The sequence below is a fragment of the Geospiza fortis genome, unplaced genomic scaffold (assembly GCF_000277835.1).
Source record: "Geospiza fortis unplaced genomic scaffold, GeoFor_1.0 scaffold405, whole genome shotgun sequence".
Lineage (NCBI taxonomy): Eukaryota > Metazoa > Chordata > Aves > Passeriformes > Thraupidae > Geospiza > Geospiza fortis.
The window spans coordinates 2,169,377-2,193,993 of NW_005054415.1; the positions used below are offsets into that span (position 1 = coordinate 2,169,377).

Consider the following 24,617-nt stretch of genomic DNA (forward strand, 5'->3'; position numbering starts at 1 on the left):
CGGGCCGGAGCGGGCCCGGCAGCGGCCCTGCCCATGGCTGTCCTCGCTCCCGGAAGGTTCCAGGTGAGTAACTTTCACCGCCTCCCCCAGTTTTCCGCCCTTTTTTTTTTTTTTTTTTTCTTTTGGATAATGCACTTTATCGATTCACACCGCTGCCTTGCTGCGTCAGGTTGGTAGCAGAAGAAACGAGGTTTTTCTAACGTGCTGTCAGGAGCAAGACTTTAAACCACAGCAGCCTGCCTCGCTTACAGAAAGCTCCTCACACTCTTAAAGTCTCCGGGCGATGAGTCAAAGCAACCCGCTAATAACCCAAATTTGTTTTGTCAGTCGTAGGCACAGCCCCGCCGTATCTGCTCCCTTGCATGGAGCTTTGCTGAGCCGAAAATCTGCTCCAGAACTTTTGGAGAAAACACTAAAGCAGCACAAGACCATTTAACCTTACAACTTGAGCCCTGCAGATAAAGTGCAAGGAAGAAGGATGGAAACACGCCCTAGAGTCAAGGCTTCAGTGACAGGGAGAAGATTGACTTTTCAAAATAGCGTGACTTTTGGGTCTAGGGCGGATTCCTGGGCAGTTCTCATGCCACTGAAAGCATGGAGCTTCCTCCTTTCAGCTACAAAACAGCAGTAACATAAGTATACAAGGCTTAACTGTACAGCAGCAGCAAGACCTCTGAAGGACAGACATCCTTGGGCCTATGCTCAGTCCCACTCAGGAGCTGAGTGCCCCACATGTCATCTCCAGGCATGACTCTTCACTGTCTAAAAACATCGGGAGCAAACATAAAACAGTCAACAGCTACATCATGTAGGAAGGAACATCTTCCCAACTCCATTCCTAGAAATCGATATTTGTGGTGGCACGAGTAGCTCCTGGTTGCATAGGATATGCCAGATCACCCTTATTCAGGATATTGGTTCTGAAGTATCACACTTTGAACCAAACATCTCTAGCATGGTATTTTGCACTAAGAGCAGAATTAAACATAGCACAGATATGTATTTCCATAGAGTATTCAGAATTTAACTTACTAGAAAACTGTGTGTATGAATGGGTAAATGCCTCGATAGCAAAGATAACAGGCATACACTGTCACATACCTAATCCAATTTCATATTCATTATGGCAACTGTTTTTAACTGAAGGCAAAAGACTGCAAAATGTACTCTGTTACCAGGAGAGGAATGGTTAAGGCACATACAGCACAGAATATTCACACAGGCACACCCCATATCAGTGGCAAAAAATTACTTATGCTCCTGAGAGAAACAAATTGTTCAGAAAAAGACAATGAAACTGTTTCAGAATGCAACATCACATCAGAGCATTTCTCCAACTCAGTGATAGAAAAGTGGTAGTGTACAGGCACAGTAAACATCTTTCAGTTGAAGCTGAAAGTAAAAGTTGCCCAAGTGCACGTTACATTAAACAGATTCTTAGGTATAGGAACAGATCATTGCCCTCAAGTTCTGTACTGCTCTGCTATATGAACACAGCCATTTCCCACTGCCTAGCTCTGGGTCTCTGCACTTCTCATGAAAACTGAAAGTGTATTTCCACTGGACTCAGAGGAAGCCTACATAAGCGAGGAATGAACAGCAAGTGATTCCAGGTCTGGCTTTGGTCCTGCTGCCAGACTGCAAGCAGGCACTGCAAGGCTGCAGAGCTGTGATCCGTGGCCCTGGGCACTGCCTGGCAGCACAGCCCAGCTCAGCTGTCCTGTCCCCTGCTGGAGCAGCAGCCTCTGCTGCAGGCTGGCTGGGGGTGGGAGGCGCAGCAGGTGCTCCAGCAGCTACTGCCCTGGTTAGGAGACTTGGGCTCAGCACATGAGCAAATAATGGTGATGTAAATAGCAATTATTTTAAGTCTTCTGCTGTTTCCAACACAGTTCCTTATGAAAGTAATACCCACAACAGTAATACCTCAAAATACTCTGTTTTGACATCACTGGCTCAGAAAGTTAATGTAAATCAGAACAGACTCAGTCAGCATTTAGAAAAAAAACAAATTAAAAAAACCCTCAAGCTAGGTAAAACACCCCCAAAGTATTATTTGGTGAAAAGTTTTGAAATACTCTCTGTTTATACTATCATGAAAATAAAGCAGAACTTCAATATTTTCAACAATAAAAGAATTACCATTCCTGAGTACAAGCTACTTTTGTCACTTCTACCTAATGCCCAAAGTAAGTCTTTTGCAGAGCTAGTATGACTGCAGTGAAATGAATTAGTGATCTAAAGAAAAGCAGAAGAGAAACTGGCATATATATGCTAATTTATTTTTCTTTTTAAATAAAATATTATGGTTTATGTGATACTATTCCAGAGAGAATTGTACTAAAAAAGAAACTAAAGAATTAGGCAAGTGTGTGTTTTTCTTTCTCAACACCTCTTCAATGTAGTATATTAAATAAGTAAACTTGAGTAATCTCTGCTATACTTTTGATGCATATACATGACATCATTACATGGTTTTTATTACAATGCATTTAAATGCATTTATCTCAGGAGCACTTTAAAGATGAAAAGTGAGCCAAAGTATTTATAACCTTCTGTACATGGTGCTTGAAAGGAGTCCAACAAATTCTTCTCTCAAGCCATTCTCTTAAAGGTCTTTCGGTAAAACTATGGCTTTGAAAGTCTACTTTTATCTTCTTTTTTTCTTTCAGGGTAGATGGAGTATGAAGTATTTACAATTTTGAGTAAGTATTCTTTTTTCCCCTGCTGGTTTAATAAAAGCAAGTATCTGTCTACAGTAAGTGGAGTACTCCAGTAATTTCCCTGGTCCTGGGTAGCCTCAATTTCAAAGAAACTTTTCAAAAAGCCTTGTTTCATAAAGGTTTGAATGTATGCCTACTGATGCCAACAATTATGATTCAGGAAACAACACACAAATGGTGACTCTGTTCCATCTTCAGCTATACTTTCTTCTGACTCATCATCACAATTCAATTTTAAAAGCCATTAAGAACACTCAAACTGCTTTTCTGATGTAAGAACAGAAATTGTATTGAGTGAATCAGTCATATACAGACTTGAAAGTGTGCCTGCACAAATTCTCACTGCTGCCCAGAAACCTTTCAGCTTGCACAGGTAAGTATGAATGTTCCAAGCCTGGCTGATTCCCACACAAGCCTTGTAACCCTTTTTTTTTTTTTTCCCATGCCAGGCCAAACTTTGCATCCCTAGAGCCTTTGCAAACCCTGTGTCAGTTCAGTAACATGGAAATATTACCTGAGGCTCAGTAACAAAGGCACTGCAAGATTGACTCCAGCAAACCACAGGGTCAGCGAGGGACCTCAGAGGTGAGAGTGAGCGAACCAGAGCTCTTAACACCCAAATTCGCAGATAGGCAGCCAGCTCCTCCACAAGGATCACACCTCAGCAGCCCCCCCTGCCTCTGACCACACAGTTCCCTCCCACTGGCAAAGCATGAGAGGGGCAAGAAAATGAGGGAGAAGGGATGGAAGGAGCCAAGGCTGGACTGAAGCTCTCTGCTCCAGTTTTACAATGCAGAGCCAACATTACAAAGAGCTGACGTTCACTTGCACAGTGCAGAGTCCGCCTCTGCCTTCTCCACAGACTTAGGGGAAAGTAGATGGATTTACCCTGGGCAGTGCATGGAAAAAACACCCAAATTCTCAGGAGGTTCAACAACGACTTTTACCCACAAACTTTAGAACTCTTAAGTAGAATAAATTTTAAATTTGGCAAATTTTAAAACAACCAGATGAAGTAAGGCACTTTGCAAACTTTTAACTCTGCAAACTTTAACCTGTCCAGACACAACAAGGTACATACTGGAAATTTTTGGTTCAGCTTTAAGAAGAGGAAGGTAGAAGAAAGAGGGAGAAAGAGAAAGAAAAGGGAGAAAGAGAAAGGTAAATATTCAGCATCCTAGGACCCACTATGCCTTCAGTCTCCTACATTATCTTTTGGCTTCTGTAAAAACTGGGAGGAACAAGATGAAAGGGAGGAACAGGACATCTCTGCTGTCACCTGTAAAGACTGTCTTGGCCCCTTCCCCCCAGAGCACATGTGGAGGATGGAAGGGCACAAAACAAAAAGGGTGGAATACAGAAGGAGAAAAGAAAGAGGACTAAGCAGGTCTGGGTTAGAAAAGAGTCTAAAGCCTCCTGAAATCAATAGAAAGTCCCTTTAATTGACTGCAATGAGTTTTGAATGAGACCTATATTCTACTTATCAAGTACAGCTGCTGAGAATCAATAATATTTTGACTAACCCTTCAAAGCAACAACTACACTACTAACTTCTGGCTAAGAAAAAGTACAATTAATAGCATATTAATTCATTAGAACTTAGCTCACTGAAGTCCCCTTCTCATCAGGTGGTAGAGTCAGAGGGCATTTAGACGTGATCACACATGCATGAATATCCCATATTAGTGAGGCAATAAAGAAAATACTTTTGTTCTTAACATTAAGTCAGATCAAATATTCATTGATATCTACATCTCTTAGCAAGTATCTCAAGCAGAGATCAATAAACACTTATTAGTCACTGACTATGTTTCCTGCAGTAAAGGAGGGAATTTCAGCCAACAGATCAGAGAAGCCAAACAACTGGGGGAGCTGGAGTTTAGTGCTTGCCTGCCAGATGATCATTTACCTTCTCATTGTCCCAGTTGCCACATCTAGAGAACTGCAGATCAAAGGATTATTTAAAAACTATAGTCATTCCTTTAAAATACAAATCATTAATTCAAAATACAAATATAAATTGTTGCAAGGGGGAAAAAAGAAAATCGCAACTGCAAGTTTTTAGTTTGTGAAAGTTCTTTCAGGCCCAAACCAGGAAATACATTACTTTGTGAAATTGGGAATAAAATAAAATTATTAAACTTTTCAGAGATTTACATGTGCCTCTTTGATGCTTCTATGCATTGCTGAGGTCTCTTACCTTACCTGAAGTATTTTACCGCCTCAAATCACAAACAATATTTCAAATAATATTCTTCCAGAAAACCAGATATTTGAGTTGTTTAGAGAGCAGAGGCAACCATTAATATTGTTGAACTATGTTACAGCAAAAAGGTTTCTGCTGCTTTAAAGAAAGTATTCCATAACCTTCCAAAATAACCTGTCTGTAATGGACAATATAGAATTACTTTTTGGCAGAGGGAATATCCTGTTGCTATTGACTGCAGTGTCACTGTATCCTCACATACTAGTACACAGTTATTGTGGGATAAAGAGCACATTGAAAAACAAACTGATTGCAGCACTGAAAACAGTAAAGGAACTGTCCAGTGATATGAAAATTCACTTCTTTACGAGAACAATGACTGGAACAGTGTCACTTCTAGATTAGCATTAAAGAATAGAAGTTTTAACTGAAACCAAGAAATTAATGCAGTGTATTCCTTTCTTCCAGGGATGTTATTTTAAAGCAAGACAGGAAAACTGGGTTAGAGATGATGCTGTATATGGCTATATATACATATATATACACGCACAGATATATATAATTACATGTACATATATATAATTTGTGTCATCTGTTGATATAAAGCTGTGTGGTATGTTTCTGGTTTTCTCCTCCAGCTCTCTCCACATTCATACATTTGTTGAATTTAAACTGCTGGAACTATTATGAGGGGGGAATAAAAGCCACTGCCATCTACATTTTACAGGGAATTAACAAGGCAAATGTTTACAGAAAGAAAAATATTCTCACCACAAGAAATCCAAATTCTTCTCTAAATTTCTCTGTTAATCTAGAGGAATGTGATAGGCAGAAACTTTCATTTTACAGTAGAACTAAATCTAATTACTGAAAGAATTATTTTAATAAAAAGTCTTAGTGAGATATACTGAAGAGTTTTTCCAGGTGAGAAAGGTTACATTTAATCCTTGTATCTGCAACAAATTCACTCATGCATGTTTCTCAGTTTTAATTTCATCCAATGTTCTTTTAGCAATGGTTTGAAATATCCACATACGACCTCTGATATATTTCAGGTGCACACATTGCAATATAAAGCACCCAAAGAAGGATGTGGGGATGTTTCTGGGGTGGTCAATGAAAGGTCTTTCCGAGATTTTGTGAGTTTAATTCAACAATGCCCATCTCAGGGCCATACTCACCCTGGAGAGCTGCCTGGGGAAGGTGAGCAGCAGTGGCTGTCCCCAGCGCTGGGGAGGTGGCTCTGTCCATCCTCAGTGATGCACATCCTTTGTTGGTGGCTGTGGAAGGGATGGGCTTTTGGCCATCTCCTGGAAGCCAGTGAAGGACTTGATGAGACACTGCCAAGGTACAAGGTAAAAGCAGTGTGTAGTTTCACTTTCATGCCTTAAAAACAAAATGAATAATTGAAAAATGCTGCTGTCATCGTGTCCCTTTCAAATGTTACAGTGACTTACCATGGTATTAACGTCAAACCATCTACTAGCACAGGTTATAAGATTAAATAATTAGTGACCAATGCTAGGGAACGTGAAGATATTAAAAGAAAAATTAATAGTGCTGTAGACATACTGCTTTATTTGGATAGATCAGATCCATACAATAACTGGGAGTAGTCTTCCAAAGGACCCATTAGTTATCCTTTAGGTCTTCTAATTAATGATGTAGTCTTCTGAGAACATATTAATAACTCTGATATTAATAGCAGCATAATTCTAGCTGAGGATTAAAAAAATGAAGCACTATTTTATAAGCACTTGTACAATACAGTTTGGGACTTAGTAATAGACACATGACACATACATAAATTCATCAGATTGAAAATTAAAGAACAGATTTCTGAAGGTGTGATTAGGGACTGCAATAACATCTCTAAATGAACTGCTAGAGTTTTCTTCAGGACTTCTGTTCACTTATAGAGTTGAGTGTTTTTTTATTATTTGTTTGGTTTTTGGGGCGTTTTTGGTGGTGGTGCTTTTTTTTATTTTATTTTATTTTTTGTATGCCTCTATGGGTCAGGTTTTCAGTGTTGAAAGGACAGATTCCAGTTCTCAAGACTATTTCCTGAAACTCATGAACACTATGTGTCAAGCTGGTCTTAAAGAATCAGTCCACATTACCATGAATGGCTAATGTTTAATAAAACATCTGATCACAAAACCAAATCTAAAAAAAAAAAAAAAAGTAGTAAAACAACATTCTGACATGCTACTAAATGCAATGTTCTTTGATATAAGTCTATTTCAACTTCATTTATTCCAGGGTTCTACAGCAGTCAAAATAATCAATGCAGAATTTTCCATGTGATTTACACATTGCTTTTAAAAATGAATTGTCTGAAACAAAAAATGCTTTTTCTGCTGCCTGGCTTGTTTTCTAAAACATATTCTCTTTCTTTTAAAGTGAGAGAACGACCTCTGCTTCAGGAACAATTTTCTGAGACAGTGTGTTTATCAAATGGCTTCTCTGCTTTCATGAAAACAATTTATTTTCACTGAACTCCTCAAGATAAGCATTGAAGTCAGGAAGAATGTACAATGACATTTATAATTACATTCAAGAAACAAATATTTTGCTAAAGAAAGGATTTGGGTTTTTATCGATTTTAGAGATAAAAAATATTTTCTTTCTTCCAACATACCACTTAATGATATTGTCTCCCTGAAATTACAAAGTATGTTTTTATATGCATGGAAAGAAAAGCCCAGGACAGTAATCTTCTCATAGAAAGGCTACAGTATGCATCTTAAACAATGAAAGCTGTAGCATAGTCCTTACAACCAAATTGCCTTCCCTGCCCCACTCTTTGGAAATAATCTGCAGAAAAGGACCATTTAAGCAGGAGGATACGTGCCCCTCGCAGAGCGTCCTCCAAACAGCCCCTCTGTGCCCAATCTTAGAAAAGAGACAAAGCAGTTGTCTCTTGGGATGCACATCCTTCTCTGCAGCTTTCCTCCCACGCTTTCCTCCTGCTCAGAGACATTTCTGAAGCTCCAAAGCTCAGAGCAGAGCCTGTGGACACGGGCCATGGTGCCTCCCATTCTCTGGGGCACTAGGAAACCTTGCTGAGAAATCTCCCTCTGTTTCCCTTTTGGATTCAGCCCTGGTCCTGTTCTCAACCACCACCAACAGAAGCTCAGTCATGCCAGACAATTACTGCTTCCTGCTATATTCTCAAATACCCCTAAAATCAAGGTAGTCCACAGTGTATCTCATCTTTCAGGACAAAGCAGGCACAGATTTAGCCCTACAGTGCCAGTATTTTGAAATGCAAATTCAATAACTACCTATGCAAAAGCTGCCCATGAATATATTTAGGAGTTCCATTTGGGCTGCCTGGAAACGTGGGGTTTACAGGATTAAAAAGACATACTGCTATCACTGCAATGAATGCCCTTTAATTTGTGGGAATTCATTTTAGTATAAAAAATTTAAGATCTGGTTTATTCCTTGTCAGTCAAACATCCTAGCTTTTCATTATCCCATTTTTTTTCAGTGCATGTAGGTAGTTCTCATCATAAAGATCCACTGATAAAGTTCTCCTCCAGAGACACACTCTTTTTGTAGGCTCAGCTAGTGAAGAAATATCATTCATTTGTAATACTCAAAGAGAAGTTGAAAAAAAAATCAAAAGCAGCTGAAAAGAGATTGTATTTCACTAATATACACCAAGGCTTTATTTAAAATATACAGTGTTAAATTTGATCAAATATCAACCCACCACTCAGAGTGAAATAATCTCTTTTAATTTGCATGTATCTGTGTGTGCCAAAGAGAAGTGTGTTTGCTTTCAAGCAGGTGCACATCCTGCTATGACTAAATCTCTAACTCATCAAATTGCTTTACCAGTGTGGGACATGCCCTTTTTCTGGAACAGCTTCAAGTATTTTCCCCAGCATTTCAGCCACCTGTTTACCGAGTTCATACTCCAAAGGAGATGCATGCAATTAGAAACAAGGAAATGAAAATAAATGACCTTGTTTGTTATAAATAACAAAGAGACTCAGCAAAATTAATGCAGTGAAGCCTGACCTCCTGACCTGAAAGAAAGAATCACCTCATTCCTTTGTAGCAGGCTCACAATGCTCCAGCACCAGGCATTGTTGTGCAGCTTTGCCTCTTTTGATGCATCTTAAAGGAGTATATTCTAAATATTAAATGTTTTACAAGTTAGATTAGGAAATTTGCATTAAAAAGAATGTTGAAACAAAGTCAAGAGAGCAATGATAAAGATTATCACTGGTTTATTTAGAGAATCCAGGTAAGCTGTGTGTATGGCAGTTCACTGTAATACAGTTTTTCAATTGAAAAATAAATATGGCATTCCAGGTGCTAAAAAGCCACGAAATGTCTCCTTCGGTGTTCAGTGAATTGATGAGAGAGAAAGTTTTTAATTAGCCAACTCCAGGAAAAGGAAACATTTTTCTTTTTTTAATTGTTTTTGCTATGATGGTCTGACTTTTGAAAAAAAAAAAGCAAAGTAACTCCACAACTACTGCCAAAAATATATACTTTTTTCTTATCCCTTAATTAGGCAAGTAGAAATGCTTTCTTTTGTATGAAGCTTGTTGAATAATGTTTCTATGGGTTACATTATTACTTTTAATTGATTCATGTGAGTCTGGAACTGTGTCCAGCTGCAACGGAGGGCAAGGTGTTAGAAATTTGTTTCCCTGCTTGTCTTTGGAGAAAATGAGAACACAGCATTGTTTTCATGGCAGTCCTCACAAAAAGAGCAGTGTGTAATTACAGTGCTGGTTCCCATCTTGTCAGTCTCCCAAACAAGTCTGTTATTAATGAAGCAACTCAGAACCGTTGCAGAAATGAAAGGAAAATGTGTTTGCATCTCACTGAAAGCAGTTCCCACAACAGGTATTGTTTGATAAAGATTTTTCCAAAACTTGTTTTGTGGGTTTTCTTCCCCTTCTCTCACTTTCAATGACATCCATCCAGCTGCTGAAGTACAGCAACACCCTTCCCAGCAGTCACAGCCTCAATCTGCAAGTTCCTCTTTTGCCCAGAGGGCATTGGTGGGATGGGGCAGCTCTCCCTGCAGTGCCCAGGGTGATGGGCACAGCCCAGGGACACACATCCACAGCCAGGGACAGACAGCCACCTGTGCAGGGCCGCAGGAGGCATGGCAGTCACTGAGAGACGCTGGGAAATCACTCTCACACACAGGACAGCAGCAGCCAGAGCAGCAAAAGTCACCTCATGCAGGACCAGGAGCATGAGGGGGCTGTGGCCCTTCTCCTCCCCACCCTCCTCCCCACCCCTTCCATCGTTCTGCATCCAATGGAGCCACTCCAGCCCCTTAAGCTCTTGGCATGACTCACTCCTGCTCCCAAACTTTTACAGTAAAAGGGTGACCTGAATGAATCATTTCCAGCAGAAAAAGGGCTGATCAACGCTGCTCATGTAGTCTCATGAACAGCTAGTGCTTTTGTCCAAATGTGTGTATCATTAAAAGCTAAATATTCCACATGGCTGAAGGTAGGGATGTGTTGAAGAGTTTGGTTGAATCAGGTACCTTTGGGGTACTATCTTCTCAATCAATCTGTATTTGTCTGCACAGACTGAAACACTGAGCTGTGAGGCCCTGTATAACAAGCTTCATCTGAGCAAACCTGCATGACAAACAGGTTCTGAGAGCTGAGCCCAACCAGAAGAAATTCTGCATTTGTGGAGCATGAAGTCACAATCTCTGTCCTGCTCTGGGGCTCCACGTGTTGTCCAACAAATACCCAGGCTGGAGAGAGGCTGAGGATCTGTGCTGATCCACCACTGTATGGTGTGCCAGGGTTGGAAAAGTGGGGGCAGAGCTGGGGATCCATTAACAGGGCTCATGCTTAGAGCGTGACCTATACACAGACTAACCCTTCTTCAGCTGACCACCTTTATTTTAGAGCAATGACTTCTACCCTACAGTTCCAGCCAAGTTTACTGCAAATTGTGCAAGCACCAAAACCATGTTAATGTGCAGTTCTAACATGCAAGCTGGTTGTGCAAGCACAACCATTTGCTCTGCACCACATCCTTGAATGTCCTTGCAATACTTGGTGAGACAGACCTCACTGCTGGAAGGAGTAGTCCTCTCTGTAATGACAACTTAAACCAAGTACTAAGAAAGACAAAGAACACAGCAGTGTGACATCCAAAAATCAGTGCTAGAGATATGCAAATAAAAACAGCACTTCAAAAGGCTTGAAATGAGTAGCACCCAAAACGAGTGATATTATAAATTGGGTTTCAAAAGCAGCAATTTTCAGGAGCATTAGTTTACATGAAGCACATGCGTAACTGCCTTTGAAATTCAGCTGAAGTGAAGCCTCCCTGGAACGCAAATGGTGTAGTTTTATTCCTTGGCTGTTTCACCAATTCAGGAAGGGTAGCTACCCACACTGGAGCAGGAGACCATATATTTTTTTCCCAAGAATACAGGAGACACGTTCTGAGCAAGAAAATAGTTGTGAAGAGCAGAGTTCCTACACAAAAACCAGGGCTCACCAAACTGCAGCTCTTGCAATTCACAATAAAAGGCACCACATGGTCAAAGTTATTGTCACTGGCACTGGGGAAAACCTCAGAATTAAAAAAAGTTTCCTCCTTTCTTCCTCTGGTACCCATCCAAGGAGAGAGCAGGCAACACCACAGACAGCTTGAGGGGACAAAGAGAGTGTCAGGCCCAGTGTCCCTGTCTCAGCATGACAGCCCTTACTGGCCATGGCTCTGTGAGCCACTGCTGGGTACATAATGATTTTGCACTGAAAGGCTAAACCAGCCATTGCTCTGGACTGAACAACCACAACTCTAACTCATTCCTTCATTAAATGCTTTGCCATTCCTTGAGAATGAGCGGGTCTATAGAAAAATCACATTGTCCTGTATTCTACCGGCAAACAATATCTTATATATATTAAACTGTTCTGTAGTAGTCATCTGTTCTTTCCAAGCTGTGACAGGACTTTGAATTATTTGCTCTATCAGCCAGTGCTGCAGTAAATTCCCAGTTATGCCATGCATGGCAGGCTCACGGAAACCCCCGTGACAATGGAGCGAGCAGAGAACTCATACATGACAGAATCCACTCAGCAGACTGGGTTTTGGGGACAGTTGGGCCTCAACAAACAATCCTTTCTTCTCAGTCTATAGAGGAGCTGCACTGGGGCCTACTTTGGCCATTAGTCTAAGGAAAGCCTTTGTTGAACATATAGCTGCTTCTCACATTGAAAGAATAAATCACATTCTTATTCTGGCTATGTCTCCACTGCATTCACTGATGTGAATGTTGTTCCATGGCTGAAAAACTGGGTAAACAGCGTGCCCTGTGCAGCTCTGAGCTACTGTGGCTACATTACTGCCTGAACTACCTCATTTACAGCCAGCCTGGATGTGCCTGTAAGAGCAGCAGCCCTGGCAGAGATCTGTTCTTCAGACAGCATACCCTCTCTTTTCAGGAATATTTCATTCTTCAGGCTGGATTACCAGGATTTGAACCACTTTGGAACCCACTTTGCCTGAGAAGGAGAAGGGAAGGTCTATCTTTTCTATGTACCTAGCAAAGCAAAACACAAACTAGGAAAATTTCAGGAATGGTTCTGAATCTATAGGGGTTTTTTAGGGTTATGCAGATATATGTTAATTTCTCAGGCACACATCCTACAAGTACATGTATAGTGGATGTTCCCCTTCTAATACTCAAAATCCAAAGTAATTAACGTTCATAATTGCTTCAATGTACAGCAATTCAATATTCACAAGCATACAGTACTCTCCACCCTTCAATGTGCTTCATCTTTTACTCTTAACTTACATTTATGTCCATCTTCCTATCCTGGGAAAAAAAGGGAAGCTCCAGGTTTCAGCAGACCATAGGGACCTCTGCTGACAGCTTCTGTAGAGGCGGTCACTGCTGGTGAGTAGAAGTGGTCTGGCCTCATACCGGAGCCCCAGTTATTGCAGATTAATTTTTCTCTTTGACAGAGTGAGTCTGATGGTCCATCAGCACTCTGGTGGAAAGGCTCCCTTTTCCAGGCAGGATGCTACAGCTTCATCTCAGCCTTTGATGGACCCCTAATATAACAAAATATAGCACTTGTTAGTCCATGTTCAGACAGAATTCTGCATTTTTACATTTGAACAGGAGTTTGTCTCTGGCAAAAGAAAATCCTGTGTCCCTTCTGCCCCCCATTTCAGTTAGCACTTTTCCATGAAGTGTGTTACAGAAGAGGAGAGCTCCTGGTTAAACAGAGAAGCTCCTGGGAAGCACCAATCCCTGAAGGGCTCACACAATTTTACTTCAGAACTACAGCATACAAATTTCTGGGTTATGATACCTCATATATATATACAAATATATAAATATATATACACAAAAATATATGTGTGTGTGTGGTGTGTGCATTTGTGTACTCTTCTGCACAGATGTAAATTTAAATTAATTTAAAAAAACAAAAACAAACACAAACAGAAAAACCCAACTAAACCCAAAAATCAACTCCTCTGATGACACAATCCCTTCTGTTCTACTTGTTTTCAAACTGAATAAATGGTAGACAGAGAAGTATATATAGTAAAGTAGTGTTTACTCCCTCTTTCAACACACTATTTACTTGTGCTGTTGGGGAATCACTGTAGGAAAAGTTCCAATAACCAGAGTTATAACCACCTCTAAATTAAAATTTCCATTTTGAAGGGTTTTGACCTTGTTTTATTATTTACTGCAATAGAGCTGCCTTGCAAAAAGATTATGTATAATTATTTGCAAAGAAAATAGCTCCTTGTAAATGCTAATGTTAAATGTCTGTGTTTTTAAACCTTAGATACACTAACCCTTTAAATTATTGTTTCAATTGTTTCTTTCTCTTGCTGCCATTAGTGAAATATTTTATACATGCAATTGCTCCCAGTTTGTGTAAGGAATTCCAAATAAATACAGTCGCCATTGATTTCTCTTAGTTCATCTCCTTTGTTCTTGCATCTCAAAAGAGTTCAGCTAACCTGGTAGCATTTATCCTGCCTATTCCCTTCAGAATTATCTCTGACTCAATGAGATGACCTCCTAATTTCCTCTGTTCTATAGACCTGCTTTCTCTAAGTTAAACAAATAACTAAGGTCTCTCTGCCCTTGTACCATACTAGCAGTGGTTTTGAACCTTTTCTGATCATACAGTAACTTTTTTAAAAGATAATTAAAACTGGTCTTTCGAGCATTACGATGTTACTGTCATGCCTCACCAGTACCAGGCTACATGAAGCCTCTGTATTTGCATTTCACACCTTGATGAACTGATTCTTTTTGCTGTTGTTGTTTTGTTGTTTTTTTGTTTTTTGTTTTTTGTTTTTACTTTTTGTTTTGTTTTGTGTATGAGAACTGTTCAGTCTTACTGCTCTCCATTGGTCTGGGCTGTCTCTGAAAGCATGTTATATTTTCTTTACCTGATTTCAAGCTCAGGGTCTTTGCTATCCTCCTAAGTTTATTGTGTTTAAATACCCTGACTCAAACAGAGTGAGGATGTGGCTCCTCCACATCAACCTCACCTTGGTCTCATTTTGGTGCTCTTCTCTCTGTTGTAAACTTGAAAAAAGCCCATAGTACACAAGGATAATGGAAACTGCTTTGTACAGAACTATTCTCTTGTAACCACAGACTATCCAAACCACATGTTATAACTTAAAGTCTGACAAAAAATCACCATCCAGGACTGTACTTCAAGTCTTCAGGCATTTCCAGCCAGGCACTATTTCCATGGTCAGCATGTTCATGTCTCCTCCTGAGTCTTTCAGTTCCTCCCAGAATTCTGGATTGATTTTTAAAGTGCTAATTTTTGACAGTATTCAGAGAGTCTATATTAATTCCTTTTTCTGTTTCAGTGTCTCTTCTTTATATTATCCTTATCTTCTCATTGAGAAAACTGTCTCAAAGAATTTAACATCTGAAAAATATATTTCTTTCAACCAAAGGTAGACTACCTTTGCAATGTCTCAAACTCAACTGCATTCTCCAGTGACCTCATTTCTTGTGTATTCAGAAAATCTCTTATTTATCTTAGCCTTCACACAGACTTCTTTTATTTTCTTCCTTTTACTTACACTTTCCCCTTTGTTCTGTAATCTTTCAATCTTCCCCACCTTCTTTATCTTACAGATGATTGATATATGCATTTCAACAGTCTCAACTGCTATTTTATTTATCCCAAATAAATATCCACACTGGATGGCAGGTAGAATTCTCTAGCTACAAAACTTCAGCTTTGAAAATCTCCTATTTTATTTTCCATCCATACCCTTCCATGATCCCCTCATGCTTTTCAGAGCTTTTCTTTCTTCTTGCACTTTTCAATTTCACTATAAATCTAGCTCGGTTAAAACACCTCATATCAAAATATTCTCCCATTCTTACATCTCTAGTCATGCTATATTTATTATGCACACCTATGAAAAGAGTTGTTCCCTTTTTAGTCCAAGCTTTTAAATTGTGCAAAGAAGCAATATTATAGCATTCAATCTGTGATTTGAGTTACACACCCAGACTGATTTAAAGCTAGATGGAGGGGCAACTCAGGCATGTTGTGTGTTTAAAGGTCTCTGTGTGAAATAAAAAGAAATCTATAATGTTACCCTCAGGATTTCAGGCAATGATATCCCAAGTCTGAAAGAGAGGGAATAAAGAAACTGAAAAAGGATACACACCACTGACCAATCAATTGAAAAGTACAGTAAATGGAAAACAGAAGCCTCCCTGGATTTGCCTTATGGGCTGACAGCAGTGGCTTTGTATAAAAAGACAGAGCACTTATGATCCACTTTCTACTTCAGACATTATAAATTAGTTTTTCTGAAGGCATAATCCACCGTAACAGATTCAAAGGTGGTGTGGAAAAATCCCACCACTCCTTGATATGAACACTAAATGATGCCCTGTCTGTCATGGACCCCGTGTCTCTTTGCTCAGGCAAAGCCTGTCTGTGGAAAACTCAAAAGTTATTGAAATGCACCAACCTTTATTGCAAAGCTGAACGCACTGAGGATGGCTGCAACCTTTATTAAGACTCAGGGGACTTTGGTTAGGCCTCATGGTAGACAAGTTACAGAAGGTTTCTGTCTTTGTGCTTCTGAGTGCAGGAGAGAAGCCTCCTGCAGGCTCTGAATGAGGCTGAGAGGAGCTCCCTCCACCCTGATTTCCAGCAGGGATCCTGCAGTCCCAGCTCCTTCCCAGCACACCGTGGTGCCTCACCATGGGCAGCAGCTCCATCTCCTTTCATGCACACAAATCCACTCCATTGCTTCTGGAACCCAAACAGATCTTGGGAGCCTATTTAGTGAAAATTCATATGTAAGAGAGGAGCTCTCTGGGGCTGGGTTCCCCAAGGTCCTGTTACATAGCTGGAAAAGCACAGAAATCCCTAAACAATAAAAGTGGAAGCACGTAGTGTCAGACCACAGTGACAGACAGAGAGAAGCTCTCAGAGGATCAGTGGTTTTAGAGCTGGGTGGTGATGCAAGGAGCACTCTCTGACACCTTTTTAAATATCTGTAACACCATTCATTTCTCCTGTAGTTCTAATTTTCTCTCAGCTCCAGGAGTATTAAAGTGGCCTCTCTCCTAATGTATTAGGCTTTATAACAATGGTACAGAATTGTCAGCAAAAAGAAATGGAATTACACACTAGAAGAGAAAAAAGGGGAAGTCAAGCCTGCCAGTCAGGCTTCCTATCTCCTTCAAAAACTTCCTTTGGAAACATGGTGGAGAACAAAAGTCTGTGCAGGCAACCTGTGCCTCTCCACACTCATTAGCACTGCTCTCCAGTGAGCAGCACAGTTAAGCTCATCATGACTTCTCTAAAATACTAATCATGATTATTTTCAGTAGGATTCCTTACATAAGGAAGACCATAGGAGACTTTGCAAGCTCAGTTCTAAAAGACAGTAAGTGAAATACTCTCCTCTACAACACTTTTCTCAAACCAGTTGAACTTCTTTTACAAACCCACAACTCACCTTTCTAGTACAGGGACACTTCAGGCAAATATTAAATGAGGTGACTCAAATATTTACGCAAGCAAAACCACTCTTATTTTGTCAGAAAACAAATAAAGTTGAAGTTGGCAGAGTTTTATGAGCCATCACACTTCACTTTGTTTTTCTACTTCTTTGCATGGCCCAAATTTGAAAGGCAAGGTAACCTTGGTGACTGCTGAGGTGGCACACAAGGGCTCAGGACTGTCCCATCACCCTCAGGACTTCCTCAGGTCAGGAGATGCAGACACCAACTCCTCTGCAGGGACTGTGGGCAACAGGAAGCAATGCATTGAAACTGCATGATGGGCGTGTGATTGGGATAAAGAAAAGATCAAACAGAATCTCAGTCTTTTCTCTCATTCTTCGCAGAATGTAAAAAAAAAAAAATCAAAAAAAACCCAAAAAAATAGCTTTGTTTCCTAAAGTCAATATATATAAAAATGTAATGAGTAGCTTTTGTTTCTATTACAGGCATTGAAAAGTCCTACCTCAGCTTCTCAGTCACATCATTGTTTTGCTAGTGGGGTTCTCAGAAGGTGGAAAGAGACAAAGAAAAGATAAAATCTAATGGACAGGATAAACACCTTCCTTGGAAATAATGCAAAAATTATACAGGGACTATAAAAAACCTACTTAGTTTTAATGAAAGATTTATTTCAGAACAAATCAGCCTTCATTGAAATGCTTAGCTTAGCTATTTTAGCTCTTTTTGTGTACAACTTCAGTGATATAACTTGATAGGGAAGACATTGACTGGAGAGTAGAAGGAGAGAGCTCTGTTCCAAAATGAGGCATGTAAAGGTTGTATGTGTGTTTGGTGGATAGTGCCCTAATTCATTACAGAATGGGATTCATATACTTACACAGTGAAAAGCTTGGATTAGGCACACAACATAATTTCCATTATGTTAATGTTGCTTTAAAATATATTGCACAGAGTGCTGCAACAATCAAATTATCAATTATAATGTCTACTCAGAGCAGAAAAGTGTTGCAAACAGAGGGCTGATTACTGCTTCAGTACTTCCAATCTGCATACTCATTGTTTAGTACAGGGAAAACAAATTATCTTGTGTTGGCCCTAGTTCAAATTTAATTAAATGAGTGCAAAGCAATTATAATAAAGTACAATAGTATAGTAATGAAAGGAAAATAACTCATTAACCTATTAATCTTTATTTATGTTCCTCTCAAATAAGTATGTAATTTCTTTATCACTGCATCCCATAAGAAATAGCAGCTCTCACTGCTCATGGCCTGCTTTAGTGGGGCTTATTTTGCTAAAGATCATTGTATGACTTCACTGTTACTATTTATATAGATTTTATTTAATGTGTCTGATTTTTCTCCTCTTCCTTACACAGTGTATTTTAAAACCCTTTCCCACATATCTGTGATGTAGATTATAAACCTGTTCGCACCCCCCATTTTCTTTTAACACTTGTCAGCTCTGAAAGGTAAACCTCTCTAGGAGCATTGCTATGCTTCTGTCATTGCAGAAGGGAGGGAGCACTCCCAGAACATCTGCTCCAAAAGAAGCTCTTACATTAAGACATAAGATGAAAGCATATTATTTTTAAGAGGACCTGAGACAGCTATTGCTTTACAATCTTTATGGGTATAACAATACACCCCATATTTTCAAATGTGTTTTTCTGATTGTTCATTCTGATTTTTATCTAGGCTGCTGGTTTGTTTTGTGATTCTGACAAATCTCAAGTTTAAGGAAAACCAATATTTTTAGATGATTAGTCAAATATTACACTGTGGTGTACTTTAATTGTGCTTGCTGTATGCTGGCTCTCACTATTACCTTATCTCTCCAGAACTGGTTTTGTTTCCAATGACATCTTACATTCTAGTGTGTACATTTAATGTCACACACCAGTGCTTAGCTTATTGCAGCCAGTCAGGGCTGACTCTGTCCTTTCACTAAGCTGTGCCACTAACAAAAAAAAAGATAAAAAAAAAAAGACAAAGCACAAAATCTGCACCAAACCATCACCATAACTATGCCATAGAGAAGATTATGAGCAAAAATACATTCCACAATTTTTTACTAAATATCAGTTTTGCTGGTTTTAGACTGAGGAAACTAATAACATTGATTTTTGTTTTTCTACTAAATGAAATGAAGTAGAGGTAACACTGTACCATAAGCAGTGATTGAATACTATCCTGGAGAGTGGGACAATTGGTAACTGCTCTATAAACTATAAGAAAAATCAAATTAGAAGGACCACAGATTTAAAACACAGTTTCCACTTCTGCATAGACCGGTTTAATCACTGGCACTTGCTGAAGAACAGAGGTACCTGTGGGAAATATTTATTCAACAGAAATACAATTCTGAATATGCATAGAGGATGAATGAAGGCTGCTTTTGCAAACTGGGAAACAAAACTTTCACATCAGAGTTTACAGTGTCAGATGTCCCGAGGCCTCCTCCATGCACGGACCCTGTGCAGGCAGGATCCAGTCTTACTGTCTTATAGGATTCAAGCAGAATAGCTTCCAAAAAGTTATTAACAGATTCTCTGAGAGGATTGTAGAGGTGCAAATTTACAGCTCAGATGGCTGAGAAACATACAAGTTCACCATATCTTTCCTCTTCACACATAGCAAAAAACTTCTGCCTTGCAGAGTGTATTTCTGGTTTCACAATCTGCTGCTGAGAACTCTGTTAGCAAGAAATGGAACTCTTTAATCATAATGACACTTAATGAGTCACTCTATTCTTTGCACATTTTTAACACTCAGTTCTTTATTTCACACTTACTGCTCAATTCTTGCTTTTATATTATTGCAGCACTAGTACTGCATTAATACAAGCAGGCACAGAGCTGTGTGTAGCCCTGTGGTGTGGTTTGGGACAACTGGCATTGTTCGTGGTGACCTTGCCACCGACCTGCTGCAGAGCAATCAAGAAGTGCAGTGGCATCACCAATAGGTGGCACATTCGCATTTTGCAGAGCATAATGCCATCATTCTTTTTGTTTGTTTGTGTTTGTTTGTTTGCTTTGACAATGAATCATGTTTTAATTACAGTATTTCAACATGTGAAGTAACTAAATCATTAAAGGAGGAAGAAAGACAAATAAATAAATTTCACAATGTACAACCATCAGAATCTCACATGAATTGTCATCTTTTTCTGTCCAGAGTTAAATACTTGTCATCAAGCTAAATCAATGTTTATTCTCTGTGTACCAACCACTAGAGGGGAGTTTGACACTCACATAGCAAGTTCACAACAATATGCTAAACTGCAGGGAAATGTAGATCAGAAATCTGCAGTAATTAAAAAAGACCATCCTGCCAAACTCACGACTTCTCACCATCTTTCCAGATTACTGAGTGAGATGATTTCTATCTGACTTAATAAAAGTCTAAATCCTGCTGCCAGTTGAGCTTTGTCCGGCTTCCTGATACATGAAATGAAGCAATGAAGCTGCAGTGAGCCGAGGAAGAGAATATGAAGCGTGCTCAATAATGAAGACAAATATAAAATAGAATTGCCTGAGATCAGACTAGACTTCACAGTCACTGGACTTTCTGAGCCCTAGGACAGTTACACAAGGAAAGACTCTTCCTGTCTTACTCCTGCCTGCAGATCACTGGCTAAATGTGATATTTGGTGAAAATATACAACTTGAAAATATACAATGATGTCGTCTGTGTGCACCTACACTGTATGGCTAACTGCCCTTGATGTTTCCTCCTGCGTGTTTCTTGCTTTTATTTAAGTGAACTGTACTGTACTCCATCAGTGTCCCTTTGCTGTGGGTGCAGTGAACACCACCCATTGAATTCTCCCTTAATGCAAGCACACAGTTTCACTCAAGTCAGCTTATATCTGTAAGAGGTTTGGCCATACCCATATAAATAAAGATACCTGCCAGGAGATCAGACATGTTTCAGTATGCTTGGTGGGGGTGGGAATTAGGACACAACTCCTCAAGTGCCAGGGGACAGGGAGCTACAGCTGATGCATGATGACCTCCCCCGTCTGATACTTCGTACACCCACCTCTTTAGCCACAGGGAATACTTTAAACCTAATTGATTTAACCTATGAATCATACAAAGTCTCATCATAACACAAGCTCTTGTACCACAGTATCATACACAGCTCCTGTAGAAAATAAAACCAGTGTCATGGATTTTGCAACTTCTTAAAACTGCAGTTTGAATGAGTGTGGATATTTTAAGGTGCAAGCGCACATCTGTCACAAGCAGAAAATATATATATCTAACATAATTTTTCCATAACTGAATTTAAATGTACTTCTACTGATCTTCAGAATTCTGGAAGAGTGCAGATTCAAAATAATGAAAAAGATAATCTATCTTCTAGAAGAAAGAAGTGAATGCACTGCACATTGCTTGTCACAAAGAATGTATTTAATCCATGCTCTTATTTATAGCATTGAAATGTTTTTGACATAGCAAGGAGAGTAAAAAGTCAACAAACATGAGACAAAGACTAAACAAAACTGCACTCAAATTAACTCAAACAGTACTTAAAGGGACATCAATCATGTAAGAATATAAAGCATACATTTAAAAGTTAAAGATGTTATTTATTACAATGACACTCCTATTGTGCACCATAACATCTCGTTCACCTGATGTAGTCTAACACCTACCAGTGTAAATCAGTGGGTTTTTCCATTGACAAAAATGACATTTCTGTGGCATACAACTGATGCAAGTGGAGAAGTTGACCCTATATCTGAAAACCTTCCATTAAATAAGTAATTAGTGTACACAGGTGTTTTTCCCTAGTAATTGGCGTGCAAGTCTAACCATTTCTAAAGCCTAGCAGTTTGCTTGACAGACAAGAATTTATTTTCCTCAGTAATGAGCACAATTTCATATGGATAGGCTTTTTTTTCCTCCCCAAAGTAGAAAGGCCATCTAGATTTCAGCATTTAATCTTCCTCATGAAAAAATCTCAAATGGCCCTTAAAGATCTTCTGCAGCTCCAGTGAGTTTATGCAGGATACTGTAACTAGTCCAACTGGAAGGCATCACCTTGGGCACTGGAATACACACCTGCCTGAAGATCTGGGAATGTACTGAGAATAACAGACTGCTGCCCTCACCATTCACACTGGAAAGCTTCCAGGAACCCATAGGTAGTTTAAGGCAAAATGACCAAAAGGTATTTATTCATGTTTACAACTTAATGACAATATTTTGCACAACAGCTCTCCCTCCACAGGGAATGGGACCAACCTTATAGAAGTGATCACACTCTGGCCACTGCTCTTGCAGCAGAGAATCAGTACTTCTGTCCATCATAAGAATCATTCTTTGTAGATTAATTCCCAGCATGAAAATTAGACATGTCTAAATTAAAATCAGATTTCAAGATCAGTGAAAGATAATGAAAGGACTATAAGTATCCACTGCAACACTTAAAATGATCCCAAAGACTTAAAATGATCCTAAAATACTTCATGAAAATAGTCAGAGCATCATGTCAATGATTTCATAAATACACTGCAAACCCTGGATCTGGAGTAGTCCCTAGGCTTTATTCTGTTCAATATTCTACATATCAAAGATCATACACAAGAGAATAGGATGAGCATGGACATCAAGACCTAAACTTACAAGAACTGGTTAGAATTTGCCAGCCTCACCAAATAAGTAGCTCTGGAAAAAAACGCCTGAAGTCACTATTTACAAAGTGTGATTCCTCTGTTTAATGGTGACGGAGAATTCAGTATGTAGTCCAGATGGTTGGTCACAGAGATAACAAATCCAGCATGGCTTTTTGGTGCTATGGGCACGCTGTCTGACTGGCTCACACTGTGACAGACAGAAAGACTGACAGACAGACAATGACATTCTCTTTTTCAGAGTGTTTTGTTGACAATACACATGATTTTAAAAAAATCCAGCTATCCATAGACCTCACTCAGTTACAGAGCTACTACAGAGGAGATGGGAAAACATCAGCAGAGTTTCATTTTAAGTTTACAAGTTCAGATGTTTCTGTTGTCCCCTTAGGAAAGAAAAGGGCAAGGACTGAGTTTGAAAACCTATTCAATAATAGATCTTAAGCTCTTTGCTAGAGCAGGACAATTCTGGGCCAGCACAGTGATTCCCCAACAGCTGGTATACACACTTTGTAGTACTACAAGCTTTTGGCAGAGAAACTCAACTAACACTGGATTCTATTCCCAGTGCTGTCTTTCCCCAACTTTTAACCCAGGGCAATTTAGCTAACTTCTGTCTGTTCCTGGTTAGCCATCTGGTAAATAGATAATATAATTGCATCCTTTATAGGCTTATTGTGGGGCTTAATTATTGAAAGTCTTTAAGATAAGTCAAAGTTCTTCGTGAAGAGTTGTGCAAAGCATTAATAAATAATAATGGAGGCAGCACAAAGAGGAGGGGAAGCTTAAAGCTGAATTGTTGCATAAGAGAAATGTGCCCAGCTGAGGCAAGAGAAATATAGACAAGTGATTAGTTGACATGATGTGAAAAGGAAGGCAGCAAAGTCAGTGAACTAATTGCACTAGAAAATGTAGAGAAGGAAAATGGGCTAAGTTGAAATGACAAAAAAAGTCAAAAACGCTTGGACAAATGGGAAAGGACAGACTGGCAAAACAGAGTAAGTGATGTGTCACTGGAGAGGTGTCAAGATTGGACTGAGCCAGGGAGCTTAAACTGACTGGAAGGAGAACTTCTCTGTGCTTCACAATTCATGTTTCATTTCTCTCATTTCTTCAGAGTGTGGCTTACACAGATTGTCCTAATGGATGGCACTGCCAGGGGGCATTCACCCTGCTCTGCCTCAGCTGAGGTGGGTGGTTCCTCAGGGAGCTGACAGCTTCTCCTGGACGTGTGGCATTTCCAGGACAGACATCTGCACAGGCATCTCCAGAACAGCCTAAGGGGAGCAGTGTTGACTCCCTTCACCAGCCTGATCATGTGCAAATTACATCATCTGCACTACCTTCATTTCCTAAGCATAATTGCCCTAAGTGATCCATTGATTGCTATCTGACACTCAGCTTTTCTGCTCTCGTTTCCCAGATGTTCCTGCTTTTGTCATGACTCTCAACTCCACTTTATCAGAGATCTGACAACTCATATTGGAAGGACATGGTCATATGCAAAGAAAGAATTATATCAGATAAGTACAGTAGGGAACCACAGTGTTTAAATAGCATTAACACAAATTTAATAGTTTGCAAATTAAACACAATACTGTTTATTCAGCTTTCATTGGAAAAAGTTGTTTTATATACTGGATTTCTTTATTGCAAAGGCCATGCACTTTAGATAGCATGGCAGCAAACAAAACCTTGCCCTTTCTTTTTTTGAAGCACCCTAATTTTTGGAGGGGAGAATAATAGATATTGACTTAAATAGTGGGGGGTTTTCTGCAAGTCCTCTGAACTGGGAAATTTTGGATAGAATTATATTTATAAAACCACTAACTACATCTTCTGCTTGTTTCACATAGTTTTAGGGGCAGTCCAATGGGGGTGGGAGGGAAGTATGTCTACCAATGATCTTGTCTACCAATGTCAATGGGCTCTTCTCCCCTAAGATACAAAGACAACCTCTGGTTTTCCAGAATATTTTAACCATATTGACAAACACCCCTCAAAAAACCAAAAGGAGTCATTAGGTACATCACAAAGAAAA

General features: G+C 39.5%; 1 long non-coding RNA gene across 1 annotated transcript; it reads left to right on the plus strand.

Moving 5' to 3' along the window:
- LOC115948488 lies at positions 1–2,151 on the plus strand. Its single transcript, XR_004082316.1, has 2 exons — positions 1–63; positions 328–2,151. It is a non-coding gene; the product is annotated as an uncharacterized LOC115948488 (long non-coding RNA).
- Positions 2,152–24,617: the final 22,466 nt, after the last annotated feature.